The sequence below is a fragment of the Octopus bimaculoides genome, chromosome 29 (assembly GCF_046866305.1).
Source record: "Octopus bimaculoides isolate indiv1 chromosome 29, ASM4686630v1, whole genome shotgun sequence".
Classification (NCBI taxonomy): Eukaryota; Metazoa; Mollusca; class Cephalopoda; order Octopoda; family Octopodidae; genus Octopus; species Octopus bimaculoides.
This window is the reverse complement of record NC_142956.1, coordinates 8,488,363-8,502,077: the sequence shown is the minus strand read 5'-3', so window position 1 is coordinate 8,502,077 and position 13,715 is coordinate 8,488,363.

The following is a 13,715-nucleotide window of genomic DNA, read 5'->3' as shown; positions in this document are numbered from 1 at the left end:
TAAAAAACTGAGAATCAACATTAGCGGGATTTGAACTCGCGTGAAAAGAAATGGCTTCATGATTGAACACCGCAACGACAGTCCCTCGTCCTTGGAAATATCACCGAAGTCACTCCCTGGTCTTAAAAAGAAACCGGCATGAAATCTAGGAGAATGTACAGTATTAGTTCACACCAAATATTCCATAGATCTTAAATTTCCATTTATTTATTCTACGACAGCAAATCTATGAGGCGTAACTGCAGAGCGGTGCCCCAACTTTGTTTCCTCGTAACATTTAGAAAAATGGGGTTTTTTCATGGAATTTTACAGATATGTTTTTCGAAGATGTAAATTGATTGTTAATAGCATTAATTTTTTTTTTTTTTTTAACTAAGCAGTCTCGGGTCTTTCTCCTCCTCTCCAGATTTTTCCCTCATGACAATTGTATATTTTTAAATGAAATTGTGCAGAGATATTTTTCTGAGAGCGTATATTACCTTATGTTGATATTTCAAATACAGTAATCCCTCGACTATCGTGTGTGTTACTTTCTAAAATCCGCGAAGTAGAAACAGTACTGTACCGTATTTTTTTTTTTATTATTATTTTAAGAATTTGTACATATTTATTTTATTATAAATGCAAAACAACACGGAGGAATCGACGTAAGCTTAAATAATAAACCGTGAGGGGATTACCGTATATAAATCTAAAAAGGGAAATACGCTGAAGTTACTGAGACGGGTGCTACAGGGTGAGAGAAACGAATAGCCCCGCACTTTCTGGTTGTTTTTTCTTTTTTATAAATTATATCAACACCCTCGAAAAGGTACGCCGCAGAATTTTATTAAAAAAATATACCCTTTTCTGAAACGAAGCCGGTGGAGTGCCAATTTAGTTGTGCTCATATTTTCCCTCCCTTTCTCGAGATATATATCGGTACAATTCCTACGATTGTAAAACGCATAATTAATTATACAGTGATGACAAAGCTTTTTATTTATCAATAACCGGCAAGTAATACGAACATGTTTGGGACAATACTTTTATAGCATTATCTGTGATTAGAATAAGTGCCTGCCACTGTATGTCTATCTTTCTATCTAGTTACCTACATATATCTTCATTTTTTTTTTCTTTTATCGTTTATTTGTTTCAGTCATTTAACAGCAGCCATACTGAGGCACCGCCTTGAAGAATTTTTAGTCGAATGAATCGACCCCGGTACTTAATTTTTTTTTTTTTTTTTTTGCTAAGTTACGAATACATAAACACACCAACACCTGTTGTCAAGCGGTGTAGGAGGGAACACACAAACATATATATTAATATACCTATATACGACGGGCTTCTTTCAGTTTCCATCTATCAAATCCACTCACAAGGCTTTGGTCAGTCCAAGACTACAGTAGAAGACACTGAACCCAGAGCCATGTGGTTGGGAAGCAAGCTTCTTTATTTCATATGATTTGTCACAAGGGCATTACACAGAAGCAGCAGTTTCGAGCTAGACTAGTACATTAATTAGATGAATGATAATAAAATTAAATGATAAAATGAGGGAGACAAGTGGCGCCCGCCGACCCCTAAAACAATGTTCTCTCCTGTGAATTACAGAATATGAGGCTACAAACCTCTTACAATTTAAACGATGTTTTTACACCTCTTACAATAAAAACTTTAGTCCTCAAAATTTTCAATGTCTGTAAGTTCTTCATCCTGTGAATTACAAAATATGAGGTTACAAACCTCTTGCAATTTAAAAAATAAGTCCTCTTCATCGGAGCTCCCAAGCTGCCGCCTGCAGACAACTCTGCACTGATAGATCAGGGCCCGTGAAGAGGAAGACAAATTCCTTCTTGTCAAAGGTTGCTATGACCCTTGACAAAATCTTATACTCTACTACCTCCGCAACCACCTGTGGAGGCCATATTGGACTACTTGTGCAGGCCGAGTACATACAGTCTCAGTCACCCAGGCCATCCAAAAATTCTTCTACAGGCCTTCCTTCGTGATAAAGGAGGACAAACTCCTCTTTGTGGGAAGGGGCTTCAAGCTGCTCCGTCAGTGGCACACTTCCCACAGACGGAGCCTTTTCCGCTGGTGGCACACATCCCACAGGCGGCACAGGGACATCGGCCAACTGTCCTCTGCTCCTCTTTTTCCTCTTTCTTTACGAATGGTTTGTTCGATCCATTCGAACTGAACTCCAGGCGGCAGCCCACATACCCATGTTATTTTCTTTCCACAGTATGTGGGAAGAAACAAAATCTCCCCTTCAAGGCTCTGGCTCGCCACATTGCAAGCTTCTTCAGGGGAGTCAAACAGCAACCACACCATTGCAAATTTGACTCCCCTGGAAATATAATAGTTTTTTGCTGGCAAGCCGCTTGCCAGCTCTTTTTTTTATAACTTCTTTGTCGAAGAGGGCAATGGTGTCGCGTGACCTAGAATAGGTCCGCAGGACCACTACCCTCTTCTCCATATCATTTAGCCACTGCTTGGGTGGGACAATCTCCCACTCCAAGACAGGGTTCTTCTTTTTGCATTCCATGTGCAGAAATAATTAAAAAGATAGTTCCGAAAAAGTTCAGCAAGAGTCAAAAATAAAGATAACGGGATAGAAGAAAAAGAAAAAAAAAGTCAGAAACAAGAAAGAAAAAAACAGCAGACAGGGAGTCCTAGGTTCTGTATAAAAACTCTAACGACAGTCAGGGCTTCTCTCCTTGTACTCCAGTCAGGTATATTCCAGCGAAACACACCCACAAGATCTAAAAATTACTTGGCAAAAAAAAACGCCACACCAAATTTTCAAAAGGTTACAATTCAAAAAAGTTTTTTTCTTTTTTCCAAAGAAAATTCTCAGTCCGTCGTGGCCCACCAACAACAACGTACGAGAAACAATTTTTTCTCGCTAAGCGAGCAAATAATTTAAAGTCGCCAAGAGCAGGCGAAATTCACTGCCAAAAAACAATTCCACCTACCTCGGTCAACTCTCATAGTTCAATTTTTGGACGGCGTAAAAACCACGTCATCTGTTCAACGGGAAGTACTAAATCCAACACGCATATGCGGAAGTATGCTTCTTATCACACACCCATATATATGTGTATGTAGGTCTTTTATCCTTCACTGTAGCCACACTGGGGCATTGCCTTGAAGAATTTTTAGTTGAATGAATCAACCCCAGTACCTATTTTTGTACAGCATGAAGCCCTGGATGGAATTTGTGTGTCTTTTACCAAAGTCTTGTGAATGAAATTCATTAAAATTTTGTGAATGATTGACCCAAGATTTATTGAAGGAAATTTTTAAAGAATCTCTTGTTGAACCACTAAGTTATGGTTGTCAAGCGGTGGTGGGGGACACAGATGCACACACGCACTTATATCTATATCTAGACTTCTTTCAGTTATATATATATATATATATATCAGTGGTGACTCCATCACTCAGGCTGTTTGGGCTTAGCCCGAGTATAAATTAAGTTAAGTGAGCATGTATATGCAAGCTAATTTAATTTCTCCCAATACTGACTTCAAGTATGTAATTACAACCAATAATTCGGGCTCCTTTTATTGATCCTAGTTGCAGTTTATTTTCATGCAGCGTTTGGCGGCCGTCTTAGAGATGCCCTGTGTCAAAAAATATCATTCGTAGCTGACGTTCTCTCGACATCACTCACATGTGCCTGACTCTGGCTCAGAAGTTACAGCCTGAGTTGTTATCTATAGTTGTAAAAATTAAAATTCAAATACTTTTTTTCTTGAAATAATAAATTTCTATAGAGGTTAGGATTGAAATTCCAATCTATGAAAAGTTTCTATTCTGCAGTATTCTTAAAGGAACAAAAAATTATCCAGCAACTAATATGAACAAGCCTGGTAGGTGTAAAAGATTAACTGGCATCTCTTCTCAAGAGTACAGGCAACAGTCAGATTGCTGATGTTTGTTGTGCATGCTGCTGTTGTAGTGGGAAAGGTGTAGCAAATGATATTGAGGTAGCAGATGAAGTAGGCATGTGGATGACTTCAAAGTAAAACAATGGAAAAATGTTGGGTTGTAGTTTAAATAATTTATTTTAACGACACTTGCATTTACTTGTTGTATACACCAATATTTCACTCCATCACTTTACCAACTGCTTCGAGGTGGCAAAGAAATTAACAGGGTAAATACTGTGTTGATATGATAGGGTAGAACCAGGCATGTTTTGTGTCGGTGTGTGTGTTGGTCATTCAGTGGAGTATGTTAATGCTCTGTGACTACAACTGTTGTTCATGTTGAATATCTGAATCTGTGTTGTCTGTTTAACTGGCACTCTCTGTCTGTCTCTGACTGACTGTCCCTTGATGGATTGCTGTATTTATAATGGTTGTGATAGTACCACAGGAGAAATTCCTATCTATGTAGGTCGCCTCTTGTCCACTTGAACCTTAAATGACACAGCTGAGGTCGAAGGGAAGTAATCCATCGTTTTTTGACAAGACAAAGAAATTTCTTTCATGCCTGTTTGGTCAGTGGTGGATTAGACGAGCGAGAATCCTTACATTCAGTTTCAAATCTCAGCTCGGAAAAAGGAAGTGTTAGTTTTTACACTGTTATTCTGCTAATCTGTGTGTAAAGATCAGTTGTGTTTTGCAGGGTTGCTTTATTTTTACCCTGAAATTAGAAATGGAGAAAGACATAGTGCTAGATATAAAAAATAAGCCATTTGGGGCTAGAAATATTGCAGAAAATCATGAAATTCTTCAAGCAGGCATGTGTCTTATGCAAAATCTGTGATGAGCCCGAGTGACACTGATGACCTGGAATTGCCTATGATGTTTATGTGTGTGTTTATCTGTCCTGTTTGTCTATATGTGGTCTCTACTTTCTATCTATCCATCTATCTGCCTGTCTGTCTATCTTTGGGTCATGTCTGGAAACCCCTACTACTGGTACCATGTAACCCAGTGGTGTGAACATTCTGCAGCACTGAAAACAGGGCCTATCAAAGGACAAAATGAGCTTGTAGTGTGGTTATGGCAAAAGACTTGTCAATTTATGTACATCATTTATTGCTATGCTATTACAAGGCATTCATGTAAGAGAGACAGAATCAATCTTATATGAACATCGTGTTTTACAGGTGCCAGATATCTTCAGTAAAAATTCAATAGTCTGATTTTTCACATCAATGCATATTCATGTGGCCATGTTGATTCTTCATCCATCTCTGGGTTGAGTATAGACCTGTGAAAATAGCTATTAGGAGAATCATGATGAGTTGAGTATGTTGTAAAAACAGCTATAAGGAGAATCATGTGGGTTGAATATGGAACTGTAAAAACAGCTATTAATGAGAAGCTCATTGTGAATCAGTAGCCACCCACACAAGTGGGGTCTCATGAAAACATCTTGGATGTGAGCTTACAGACCATAGCCACAAAAGCAACAATGAAATACATAATTTGCTCTCTAGTAGGATTCAGTGTCCACAGGTGATGCGACAAAGAACAAGAAGATCTGCCTTACTGCCTGTCTATCTACCTAGCTAGCTGTGTTTGACTAACTATGTGTCTATTTATCTATCCATCTACAAATATATAGAGAGAGAGATAAATAGATAGCTATAAACATTTTGGATTCAAGCGAATCAGGTCTTTAAACAGTAAAGCACCAAGGTTGGGTCAATGAGATCACTATCGTGTACAAAACATACATACTAAAGTAAATATAGATTTATATTCAAATTGCATGTTACATCATGAGCATACGACTGAATTACCACAAATCTCAAGACTACCTTGGTACAAAAACACCACCAATTGTACTGCACTCAGTAGACTTCAGATCCATGCTCGGAATTGCAGGTTCCAAATAAGGTAAATAATAAACAAATAAATGGATAGTGGTTCACTAACTACAGCTATGTGTGTATATATATGTAATAACTATATATATTATGAGCCTTCCATAGTAGCTTTCTCTCTGTAACTTGCAAAGCCTTTCAAGTTTGTTTTTAAAAATATTATTTATGTGGTATATATATATATATATATATATATTCAATTATGGATTAGAAGCAGTGCTAGTGTTGTATACATGATCAACTGTACATACTTAATGTGTGTGTTTTGCTTGTTCACTGGTATGTGAGGGTTTTACATAGTAGGTAAGACTCCCTCAAAGCACTGTGTGTTAAAACACCTGAAAGACATAGACAGGTGAGACAACTCACCTCAAATCCCATTCAGGAGGGATGGTTACCGATATTTTGCCATTTTTGTGGCTTACCAACATCACACCTGAATTGAACAAGGGCCGAACTGAATCACCAGTCTATGACTATATATAAATTTGCTAGTATACCCCAATGATGCATGTATGAAATTAAATTCAATTATAAATTAGAAGCAGCACTAGTGTTGTAAACATTACCGACTGCACATATTGAATGTATGTGTTTTGCTTGTTCACCTGAATATGTGTGTGTGTGTGTATTTCATTTAGGCATTGTGAAACTAATAACCTGGTGTAAAACTCAATATATGTATGTTTCAGAATAAAGTGTTAGTAATAAGAAAGAGAGATGACAAAGGAATAAATGATCATCTTATGAACTTCATTAGCTTATAGCAGTCTACTCATAGCTACAGATGTGTATATGAGAGACTGCAACAGTGTCATCCTATATAAGAACAAAGGAGACAAAAACAATTACAATAACTACCAAGGCATCTTGCTGTTAAGCATTGTTGGGAAGGTTTTGCCTGCATGGCCCTAAACATGCTACAGAAAATTACTGAGAGGATATCCCAGAATCTCAGTGTGATTCCAGATCAAAACGCTCTACCATTGACATGATCTCTCTCCGAAAACTACAGGAAAAGTGCAGAGTGCAAAGACAACCACTCTTTATCACCCTCATCGATTTCACACAGGCTTTTGACCTTGTTAGTAGAGACAGCCCGTTCAAAATCCTTGCCAAGATTGGCTGCCCTTCAAGATGCCTCAGAATTGTCCAATCATTTCATGTGGACATGAAAGGTGTCATTCAATTTGATGGCTCTTTTTTTGGAGACATTCAACATAGCAGCATGAAACAGAGCTGTGTGCTTGCCCCCACCCTGTTTGGCATCTTCTTGCAGTCATGCTGAAACATGCATTTGGGACATCAACTGATGGTGATTACCTCCACACCATATCAAGCAGCAAACTGTTTAGTCTGTTGTGTCTCAAAGCAAAATCTGGGGTGCACCAGGTACTCATCAGAGAAATGCTGTTTGTGGATGACACAGCACTGACAGCACACTCTGAAGAGTAAATGCAGCACCTCATGGACAAACACTCAAAAGCCTGTCAGGAATTTAAGTCTGAAGAAGACTGAAGTAATGGGCCAAAGTGTCAAGAACTCCTACACACCTTCACCATCAACAACTACAAGGTGGAGGTAAGTCCATCAATTCACCTATCTCAGCTCTACCATCGCTGATGACCTCTCCCTGGACCCTGAGATCAACACGTGAATCTGACAAGCATCCCCCACATTTGCCAAGCTCACAAAGAGAGTCTGGGAAAACAAAAAATTGGTTGCTAACAGCAAGATTTCTGTCTATAAGGTGTGCAATCCTTAGTACGCTACTTTATAGCAGTGAGACATGGAGCCTCTACTCTAGACAGGAGCAGCATCTCAATGTCTTTCACCTTCATAATTTGAGACACATCTTGGCTATCAAGTGGACCGACCACATCACCAACACCAAAGTCCTCAACTGAGCCAAGATGCCCAGCATACTTACCCTGTTCCAGCAGCATTGTTTGCACCTGCTCAGTCATGTTCATCGCATGCCAGATGGAAGGATCCCAAAAGACCTCCTGTATGGGGAATTGGCTACCGGCATAAGAGCACAAGGACGACCTTATCTTCGTTTTGAAGATATGAAGTCACTTGATCTGGATGTCCTGAGATGGGAGGAGGTTGCAAATGATTACCCACACTGGAGGCAAATATTGCAAAAGGGAATGAACAGAGTGGAAGAAAAACGGGAACTTGCCATCACCAGCAGAGAGCTCCTTCGAATGCAGTCACTGTATGTGTGGCTGTCACTTCTGTACAGCCACAGCAGATGCTGCACCACCATCAGGAGCTGACATGATATCTTTGGGCGCAAATCCACGGCTTCTCGAGACTGACAGATGCCTACATACATATGTATAAATGTGTACGTGTGTGTGTCTATATACATGAATATATGTATGTTTTAGAAGTGTGTGTATGTGGGTCAGACCCTCTGTGTCAATATGCACAATTGTCTGTGTGTGTGTGTGTGTGTTGTATATACATATATGTAAATATGCATATATCTATTTGTGTGTGTGTGCGTGGTCTGGGTACACACATACATGTGTACACATGGCCCTCCGTGTGCCTGCAAGTTGGGTCTTTGCATGTGTGTGTCTTTCTGTATTTGTATCTGCATTTCTACTAATACATCTAATTACTTCTTGGATATACTCTTTTCTTATATACATCTGTATTGACTTACTCACTGTTGATGTCATTCCCTCTATAGGCACAACTGTAATTCTTTCCCAAATAAAGTGCACTTCATATTCAAGGCTCCAATGAAGCTATAAGTCCATTGTATCTTATAGCAGAAACAGCTGTAAACTAATGAAGGTCATAAGATAACTGTTGTTTATTCCTTTGCCATCTCTCTTTCTTTTCATCATCATCATCATCATCGTTTAACGTCCGCTTTCCATGCTAGCATGGGTTGGACGATTTGACTGAGGACTGGTGAAACCGGATGGCAACACCAGGCTCCAGTCTGATTTGGCAGAGTTTCTACAGCTGGATGCCCTTCCTAACGCCAACCACTCAGAGAGTGTAGTGGGTGCTTTTACGTGTCACCCGCACGAAAACGGCCACGCTCGAAATGGTGTCTTTTATGTGCCACCCGCACAAGCCAGTCCAGGGGCACTGGCAACGATCTCGCTCGAAAATCCTACAGGAGCCAGTCAGGCGGTACTGGCAACGGCCACGCTCAAAATGGTGCATCTCATGTGCCACCCGCACAAGAACCAGTCCAGGGGCACTGGCAACGATCTTACTTGGCTTGCCGGGTCTTCTCACGCACAGCACATTTCCAAAGGTCTCGGTCCGTAGTCATCGCCTCGGTGAGGCCCAATGTACGAAGGTCTTGCCTCACCACCTCAGCCCAGGTCTTCCTGGGCCTACCTCTTCCACGGGTTCCCTCAACTGTTAGGGTGTGGCAGTTTTTCACGCAGCTATCCTCCTCCATTCTCACCACATGTCCATACCAGCGCAATCGTCTCTCTTGCACGCCACAACTGATGCTTCTAATGTTCAGCTTTTCTCTCAAGATACTTACACTCTGACGGGTATTCACATTATATATATCATCGTCATCATCATCGTTTAACGTCTGCTTTCCATGCTAGCATGGGTTGGACGATTTGACTGAGGACTGGTGGACCAGATGGCTGCACCAGGCTCCAATCTGATTTGGCAGAGTTTCTACAGCTGGATGCCCTTCCTAACGCCAACCACTCCAAGAATGTAGTGGGTGCTTTTACGTGCCACCGACACGAGGGCTAGTCAGGTGGTACTGGCAACAGCTACGCTCGAAATGGTGTATTTTATGTGCCACCTGCACAGGAGCCAGTCCATCGGCACTGGCAACGATCTCGCTCGAATGTCTTTTCACGTGTCACTGGCACAAGTGCCAGGAAGGTGACATTGGTAACGATCACGCTGGTGCTATTTACGTGCCACCAGCATGGAAGCCAGACAGCTGCTCTGGCAACGATCGCGCTCGGACAGTGCTCTTAGTGCTCCACTGGTACAGGTGCCACCATGATTTCGCTTGCCCCAACAGGTCTTCGCAAGCCGAATTTAGTGTTCCTACAAATTTAGTTCCATTTCGATTTCACTTGCCTCAATAGGTCTTCGCAAGCGGAGTTTAGTGTCCAATGAAGGAATGTTACGCATAAGTGCCTATATATATATATACAACACAAACTCTTAACCCTTTTTTTAAACCTAACAAAACTCTCAACCCTCATGCATCCTTATTTTTCCTACCAATTTATACATGAACTACTATTGAACTACAAAAGCTCAAAGACAATATAATGTATGGGTATATTTATTTTTTTATATATTATTGTTTTATATATTATTTTCTTCATTTTGTACTTCTTTGTAAAAAAACATTTTCGTTCTCCATCTTCTTGATAATTTGCTTCTTCGCAATGAAAACTGGTTAGAAAAAATCTTTATTAAATTATGCTTCCAGTTCAGCATTCTGGCTTTTTTTCATTTTCCTATTATTTCTCCACGTGCGGTTAACACAACCCCACTATTTACTGACTTATATATATATATATATATATATATATATATATATATATATATATATATATATATATATATATATATATATATATATATATATATATATATATATATATATATATATATATATATGTGTGTGTGTGTGCGTGTGTGTATAAACGATGACCACTAGGTGGACATCCAATATGCTAGAAAGAGGTCATCAATGACCCAACCACAGTATATATCTCATTTTGTCCTGTTCTGGTGTTTTGTGAAAATTTTTCTGGAGAACATTTTTTTTGTGGTTGGATCGTTGATGACCTCTTTCTAGCATATTGGATGTCCACCTAGTGGTCATCCCTTATACGCATATAATACAATTTTTTATATGCTAGGCCACTTGGTTTTAAATTGAATCAATATTCAATTTATCACCCTATCTATATAAATATATATATATAACGTCGCCTTCCTGGCACTTGTGCCAGTGGCACGTGAAAAGACATTCGAGCGAGTTCATTGCCAGTACTGCTGGACTGGCTCCTGTGCAGGTGGCATGTAAAATACACCATTTCAAGCATGGCCGTTGCCAGTACCGCCTGACTGGCTCTTGCGCCGGTGGCACGTAAAAGCACCCACTACACTCTCTAAGTGGTTGGCATTAGGAAGGGCATCCAGCTGTAGAAACTCTGCCAAATCAGATTGGAGCCTGGTGTAGCCATCTGGTTCACCAGTCGTCAGTCAAATCGTCCAACCCATGCTAGCATGGAAAGCAGAGGTTAAACGATGATGATGATGATATATATTTATATATAGTAGTCTGCGCAGTGGAAACATGTGTAGGTCATAATATGTTATATAAAATTGTAAAATAAGAGAAAATAAATTTTGAGCATGTACAAGTCTTCATACTCTTTATAATTATATATATACACACACACACACACACACACACACACACTCACATATATATAAGATGGCCTAGTGGTTATGATGTTGCACTCAAGATCATAAGATCATAGTTTCAATTCCTAGACCAGGTGATGCATCATGTTCATGAGCAAAAACACTTCATTTCACATTACTCTGTGATCATTTCAACACCTGATGCATAGTGCACCATGCACCTCTTCAGGCAACATCGATTCGATGGAAGGAGTGAGCTAATGTACAGTACATACATTTGATCACTATAAACAAATTACTTGTGCAAGCCATTCAGCAAAAAAGCTGAACACTAACACATCTTCAATGAGATAGTCAATCATGTATACATATGTATATATTCTTGTTTTTTTATTCTTTTACACGTTTCAGTCATTTTACTGTAGCCATGCTAGAGCAACACCTTAAATGGTTTTAGTTGAAGAATTCGACCCCAAGACTTATCCTTTGTAAGCCTAGCACTTATTCTGATGGTCTTTTTTGCCAGCCTGCTAAGTTATGGGGACATAAACACACCAACATCAGTTGTCAAGTGATGGTGGGGGGACAAACACAGACTTAAAGACACACACACATAAATATATATATATATATATATATATAGACATATATATATGACGGGCTACTTTCAGTTTACGTCTACCAAATCCATCCACAAGGCTTGGTCAGCCCGAAACTAACATCTTGAACCATGGGCTGTAAACATTGCACCAAGAAAAGTGAACAAACAAGCAAGCAAGGAATGTAAAAAACCAGCATTCAGACTCAGATGTTGGAGCATAAGGACTCTAACAACTGGTCTGTCAGAGAACCTTTAAAAGATCGGTGATGCACGCAAAACAGCAATGATCAACAACGAACTGCTATAACTCCAAGTGGACATTGCAGCACTCCAGGAAATGAAGCTCCCAGATTCAGGGACCCTTTGTGAAAGAAACTATTCCTTTTTCTGGCAAGGGAAAGACATAGATGAAGTCAAAGAGCATGGTGTTGGCTTGGCCATGAAGAACTCTCTGCTGAAGTTGGTAGAACTCAACAGTGATGGCTCAGAGCAGATCCTCTCACTTTGATTGTACACTTCTGATGAGCCTGTCAACCTTATCCTCTATTCCTCACAAGACATCAAGGATAAGTTATACAATCAGCTCTCTAGGAAAATACAGGTGATCTCGAATGGAGAACATCTGGTGCTACTTGGTGACTTCAATGCCAGAGTAGGAGCTGATCGTGACTACTGGCCAGAGTGTCAGGGTTGGTACAGGATTGGCAACAGCTGCTTGCTCCACAGACTATGTGTCACCAATACCTATTTCCAGGCCAAAGCTCAACACAGGGTCTCCTGGCATCACCCTTGCTCAGAGCACTGGCACCAGCTAGATTTGATCATCACAAGACACAACCACCTGAGGAATGTCCTCCTGACTCGATCTTTTCAGGATGCTAACTGCAACACAGACCACTCCCTAGTTTGCTGTAATCTCAAACTCCACCCAAAAATGATGCACTGCACCAAGCCCCCAGGCAAGCAGTGCATCAGTACTACTGCAACCCAACAGCCAACTAAGACAGATGCATTCCTCAAGACACTGGAAGATGCCCTCATTGCAGACCCACATGAAGGCAATGTTCAGCTGAGATGGGACTTTCTCAGGGACATCATCCATAGCACTGCACTGAGGGCCTTTGGGAAGAGGAGGAAAATGATACATGACTGGTTTGAGGCAAATATGAAAGAACTCAGTACCCCCAGGGGGAGGAGAAGTGTGCCGTCCTGCTGAAGCACAAACACCAACCCCCCAGGGCAATGCTGCAAGCATTGAGATCAGCAAGGAACAGCATGTAAAAGACAGTGAGACAGTGTGCAAATGACTACTGGTTACAATTATGTACAGATATCCAACTGTCGTTTGACATGGGCAACATTCATGGAATGTATGAAGGTATCAAGAAAGCCATCACCCCAACCCAGAGCAAGATTGTTCCCCTCAAATCCAGAACAAAGGAAGTTACCAAGAGCAAAAGAGAGCAGCTGAAGAGATGGGTGGAACATTATTCCAAACTCTACGCCAAGGAAAACAACATCTCGGACAGTGCACTAGACACCGTAGAGCACCTACCTATCACAGAGGAGCTGGACACATTGCCAACTGCTGAGCAGAACCATTGATGGCTTGCCCACTGGAAAAGCAGTGGGTTTAGATGGCATTCCATTAGAGATCATCAGATGTGCAAGGAGAGTCTTACTTAGCCACTTGCTGAAGTGTTGAGGGGAAGGATCAGTGCAAACACCAAAATTGCTGTCTATAAGGCATGCATCCTTAGTACACTATTTTATGGCAGTGAGACATGGAGCCTCTACTCTAGACAGGAGCGGCGTCTCAACATCTTTCACCTTCATAATTTGAGACACATCTTGGCTATCAAGTGGACCGACCACATC